General features: G+C 37.6%; 1 long non-coding RNA gene across 1 annotated transcript; it reads left to right on the forward strand.

Annotated features, from left to right (window-relative positions):
• Nucleotides 1-2,977: 2,977 nt before the first annotated feature.
• LOC110012285 (uncharacterized) lies at nucleotides 2,978-6,126 on the forward strand. The gene is made up of 2 exons (XR_002287381.2): nucleotides 2,978-5,662; nucleotides 5,743-6,126. It is a non-coding gene; the product is annotated as an uncharacterized LOC110012285 (long non-coding RNA).
• Nucleotides 6,127-6,327: the final 201 nt, after the last annotated feature.

Raw genomic sequence — 6,327 nt, forward strand, 5'->3', positions numbered from 1 at the left:
TGATGCAGTCAGGGCCGGCTGTTTGGTCTTCTAATTATACTTAGGATGGTGTATCTGATGATGGTACGAAGTTATGTCCCACTGATGCAGGGCCTAGTTCATATTACGGTGGGGGCCCCTACGATTATGTATCTACTTGGCAGATCGATTTCACAATGTAGTACATCCGCCGAGTAGCCGTTGTGGAATGATTGCATTCAATCTCAATTGGGGGCTGTAGCGGAGTTGGTAAATATCAAAGTCGAGAACTATATTTCTCAGCATATATATGATCGAATATCGCAGTGGGCTAATCATATATTGCCAGGCGACCACACCCTGTACCAGAATTACTATAGTACAAAGAAATTGATAAGACAATTGGGCTTACATGTTGAGAAGATTGATGCGTGTAAGAATGGTTGCATGTTGTACTGAAAGGAGGACATTGATCTGGACTACTGTAAGTTTTGTAGAGAAGCTTATAAGTCGACCAGGAAGCAAAATCCTAATCGCAAGAAGACACCGTATGCCATTCTTAGGTACTTACCAATTACCCCTTACCTGCAAAGGTTGTATGCTTCGAAAGTGGCTGCCGAGCAAATGACATGGCATGCCAACCATCAGATGGAGGAAGAGTCCATGTGTCATCCGTCTAATGCAGAGGCATGGAGGCATTTTGACCAGACATATCTCGATTTTGCAGCAGAGATAGGTTTACACCGCAAGGGCAGTATGGTGGTACGTACTCGTGTTGGACTGTTATACTTACACCATACAATTATCCCCCGGAGATGTGCATGAGTTCTAAGTATATATTCCTGACGATGCTGATCCCAGGTCCCTTTAATTCGAAATATCTCATCGTTGTTTACTTGGAGCCGCTGATTGATGAGGGTGTACTGATGAGAAAAGTGCGAAGAACAAGACATTTTCAATGCGCGTCGCGTTGATGTGGACTTTGAACGACCTACCCGCTTATGGGATGGCGTCTGGATGGAGTTCCGCTAGTGTTATGGGTTGTTCAGTTTATATGAAAGACACATGTGCATTCTACTTATAGAATGGTAGGAGAGTGTGCTACTTTGACTACCACAAACAGTTCCTCCCTCGGACCATCCCTACCGTCGGAACAAGAAATGATTCACTAAGAACTAAATATTCAAAAATCTAGAGAACCCCTGTGATAATAGGAATATTCAAAAAATCCTCTTTGAAAATCAAAATATCAAATACACCACCCCCCCCCCACCTTTAATATAAATTGAAGTTAAAAAAATCCCTTAATACAGAAATTGGGCTACACAACTGCAAATTGATTATGAAAGTATCTTTTTTTTTTAATATTTTTGTCCTTTTCTCACATCTAATGTATATAATATTGTATATATTTGTTAATAATAAAATATTATTTTATATAATTATTATTTAATTAAAATAATATATATTTATTAAGAATAAAATATTATTTGATTAATATAATAAAATATTATTTTAATTAAATTAATTAAAAATTAATTTATATATTTTAAGAAATGCAGTTCGCCGCTGCTACTGAAGAGGAAGGCGCGCCACCCCTGGGCAACGGCAGTCACCCTCCTTTTCTATTTGAGACGGGCGGTGGGAAGGAGGGGGGGGGGGGGGGGGAGGCGGGGATTGGCGCCTCATTCCTTATCATCTCTCTTCCTCATTCATCTTCTTCCTCTTCTGTCCACACACACACACAGAAATACATAGAGATGGCGCCGACGGTAGCTCCAACAAAACCATCCAACACCGTTGACAACTCATCGTTAAGGCATTGGCTGAGTCTTCCACCTTTAATTCCGTCCCTTCTGAGTTCTCTTTCGCCTATGATTCTAGAGGCTCCTACTCTGATTCTATTCCAATAGTTGGTATCTCCCTCACGCCTCCCACTACCCTGATCATCGGGCCAAAGTTCTCGGGGAGGTGGAGATTGGTGGAGGCGAAGCAGTTGGGGTGGAGTGGGGGTTGGTTATAATTATTAGTTTAAATTTTTTTTATAAATTGTAATTATATATTATAAGTATATTTTAATAATTATAAATTATATGTATTATAATTTAAAATAATTATAATTAATAAGTCTAATTTGACCGTTTGACTATGAGGTGTATTTTAGTTATCGTTTTCAAAACAATAGGCTCAAATTGACCAGGGGGTAATGTGATTATTTATTCATAACATATGGATTATTTTTTTATATTAAAATTTCGTAGGAGTTTTTTATATATCACATGAAGTCAAAATGAACTTAACCCCTCAATATATATATAATTAATAACAATTTTAATATTATAAATTAATTTTTTCTTGCTAATACTCTCTTTGTCCATAGCCAAAGCCTTAAAGAAAACACAGCAAAATTAGCCCTAAATATTAGTTTTTTTATAAAAAAACAAAAAAAAACTCATTCTTTCGTGAGTAACACATTGCATTTAATTCAATTAAAAAAGTCATTTGAATCCCATTATAACAAAGAATAGTTTATAGTGCAATGTTTGTTTTAGTGTAAGAAAAGAGAGAAACATAGGATCCACACACGGGGTGGCATGTGAGGGTGACCCACAGTGTGAAAGATGACATACACCCCGTTTTTCCCGGAGTGAGGTCTCCCTGTCGGGTATGCTTGTTGCGGACACCCTTTCTATATCTACGATGCACCTCCCTACGTACGTGTAACTCCAATCTATTTAATTACATAAATTGTTATGCGCTTTTTTGTTGTTATTATTTTGTTACATGGAGTTAAATAGATAATGATATACATTTTATTAAAATTTGGGTAAATTATAGTGATCTCTATTAAAATTTGGTATAATTTTAAATATTTTTTTGCTTTTTAAAAAATTGTAAATACCCTCTAACGTTTGTAATTTTTTACCAGAGGTTTGGAATTGTCTTTTTTATCCCTTTTTTTTAAAAAAAAAATGTTATAAAAAATTAGGCTAGGCAAAATAATATTATTGCCCCTCGATGTAAAATATTTATATTGCCTTTCTCCCGGGTCTTCTCTTCTTCTCTTCTCCATTTGTAACAAACCCTAGTGTTGCACTAGTTTTATCTCCAATCAAAACTTCTAAATCTCTTCAAATCCGATTTGATTCTGTTCCTAATCTTATATTTTGCAGTGGAAAAGGTGTTTGAAGACAGGAGAAGTGAATTTCGACGACTTAATCGAAAAAAAGGTATGTATGCTCCTCTCCCATTCTCTCATCTCGGTTTTTCTTATCTTTGTAGAGGTTTCAATTTATTCGAGTAGGATTTCTGCATTTTACGATAAAAATCATATTATTTGTGTACTTTGAAACCAAACATGACGTCCAAATTTGAGAGTTTTAAGTTTTTTGGTTTCTTTTGTATCGATGTGGATGATTTTTTTTGTACAAAATTAAGAAACAAATCTTGTTTTTCATGTGTAGTATCTTGATTCGTGCGTCATACATGCAAATGTTAGTTTATTTGATGAAAGAAATTGATTTATATTGTCTATTTTTTAGGATGGAGTAATGCAAAATTTTGATATGTATAAAGATTGTGCCTTTTAAGTGAAATGACTTATCTTGATTGGTTACTGAATGTAAATTGCAGTATAAATGTGTGGAAGAGTTTGATCTTGTGTATCAACATCACTAACTTGTGCATTCATCCATTTGAGCTCTGTTTTTCGATCTTAACTTTCTAAACTAGAACTTTGACTCCTTTCTTTTTACAATCCAATTTTTAATGTGTTCTTTAACTATTGGGTGGGGGAACTTAGAATTAAACTAATCTTGGCATTGGTGGATGGATTGAAGGCCAAAATAATGTGTAGATTGTATAAAAAAAAAAAAAGAGAAGGGCGGAAAAAGGATTGTATTCTTGTACCTAATGCAGTGAAGGAATTGAACAGTATTCAGGAGGAGTCAAGGAGATGTCACCTCTTAGTGGCTGGGGAGCATGAGTTTGAAGTTCCTACATCGTAACCTTGAGGGGAAAAATATGTAATTGTCAGGTAGGGATATATTTGGGATTCCCTATAGGCATGCAACTTTTTGGATAAATCACAGATGGGAGAATGCAGAAAATTACTCAGTGTAGTTAATAGCGCGCTATGGCGCGCGCCATACGGCGTCCATGGCGACGCCCTTCTATATGGCGTCGCTGTAGCGCGCGCCTGGGCGCCATTTCGGCATTGCCCAGGCGCTCCATGTGAAGGGGCCTGGGCAGCGGGCTGCTGGCTAGGCTGCAGCTCGCCCAAGCCCATGAAATTAAAAAAAAAGGGTAAACCCTAATTAAAAAAAGGAATTTGACTCGTCAGTTCTGTCTTGACTTTTCAGTTCTCACTTGACTCTTCAGTTCTCACATGACTTTTCAGTTCTCTCTTCTCTTGTTCGGTTCTTCCTCTGCCAAGTGCCAACAGATCTTCTTCTTAATTATTCTCTAGTTCTCTTCTTCTCTTCCATATAACTTATAAGCATCTTGTCCTGCCGCTGTTGTTCACACTTCGTCGTAACGGAATGACTTTTTTCTAAATTAATTACAGTTTTTTATTGTATGTTTATGTTGATGTTGATATTTATTGTAGATTTTTGCCAAAAATCATGAAACTCAAAACTACATGCAGCATACTTAAAGATGATGAAGTAACTATTGTTTAGATTCTTATAAATAAAATATAAATATTATATATATATGTATATATATAACGCATTTAATACTAATTATATAAATATATAAATTATTTGTTATATTTGCGCAACCTTCGAAAAGGCGCGCGCAGCGCCGTGCACCGTGCGCCATGGCTAAAGGAGCCCTTGGCGCCATTGTGCGTCGTGCGCCACTAACTACTATGAAATTACTGTAACAGTAGGTTTTTCCTAGATAAATACATGAAATCCTACAAATATTCTATACATCCAGCACTAGATCAGATCTTTTGGCCTTTGCGGGAGGATGTTGCCCATACTACTCTTATGCCTCCAGTTAGTAAGAGAATGCCAGGCAGGCCTAAGAAAAATAGAGGAAAGGAACCCAGTGAGGCACCTAATGCAGCCAAAAGATCAAGCATAGTTACATATAATGCTTGCAATAAATTAGGGCATAATAGAATAACATGAACAAGCATTCACGTATTTCAAGAGTTTATATCCATCTCCTTTTACATTTACATTTTCCTTTTTGTTGTTTGAATTCTTCTATCACCCTTGGTTTTTTCTGTTTTTATAATTTCAAAGCTTTTTCTTTATCTTTCCATGGCATCTTCTGATGACTCAATGAGATTCATGGGGGAGAATTCTATCGGCGATGACCCCACCGAAGCAATATTGAGGGTGACGGGCTTAGGATCAATCTCCTAAAGATGACCCAAGCGCCTGCAGCCTGAGGCAGGTGGCCACCTTACAGCGTTGTTTGGTCAATGAGCCTTCTAACCTAGAAGAAGATTCCTTTGGTGAGACTGAGGGGAAAGTTTCCTTGAGGGAGGAAGAGGAGAGAGAAGAGTCAATTGCGGTTGGTGATGAGGGGGATAGAGCCACTAGCCCTATCTTGATTCCAAGATGCAGACGACCACCGACTAGAAAATGATTATGACGTCTACTACGATTGTCGTGGGTTGGTGGATGAAAAACTCCTCGACAATTTGGCTTGAGCTCTAAGGCGGTCCACTTGGACGAGCTCATCGGTATAAATGATTCTTAATTCCATTCTGCATGTTTTTTGTTCATATATTTAATATTACTTGGTTATTTTCTAATCTCGCAGAAGGCCTCATTTTCAACAAATTGTTGAAGGAGATCGTCAAGGGTAGCCCTAGGGGTCGCCAAGCTGTTCTTACTACGATGACTTCCGAAAGTCCACCAGCCTCTAATGATTCTTGAGGGATGTTCCCAGAGACGGCACCTCACGGATTTTCCAAGCAGACCAAGGGGAGCTCCTCAAGCCAGCCTCAGTTGTAGCAGTCCCCTTCTAGGTGGTCAAGTGCTCCACCTCCACACCTACCTCCCTCTGTTTCCTTCTTCCCATGACATGAGAGGGTCTTCCTATAAAGATTGTAGTGTTTTTGTTTAAATTTCATAAAAGCCAATAGTTGTTCATACCTCACTCTGCTCACTCTATTTACTTCTTATTTAAAAGTATTTGCTCCTATTTTATGTTTTGTATAGTTCAGTATTTTTATTAATCAAGGTCAGCTACTAAGTCATGCGCACGCTCTTTTGTCTAGGACAGTGATTAACAACTTACAGTTAGTGCTAGCTGGATTTAACTTTCAATTAGTTAAGTTAGTTGTTAGAGGTTAGTTTGTTAATGACAATTAGAACACAGAGTAGTTGGATGCTCAGCTCACAA

The sequence above is a fragment of the Sesamum indicum genome, linkage group LG7 (assembly GCF_026168435.1).
Source record: "Sesamum indicum cultivar Baizhima isolate 11 linkage group LG7, ASM2616843v1, whole genome shotgun sequence".
Lineage (NCBI taxonomy): Eukaryota > Viridiplantae > Streptophyta > Magnoliopsida > Lamiales > Pedaliaceae > Sesamum > Sesamum indicum.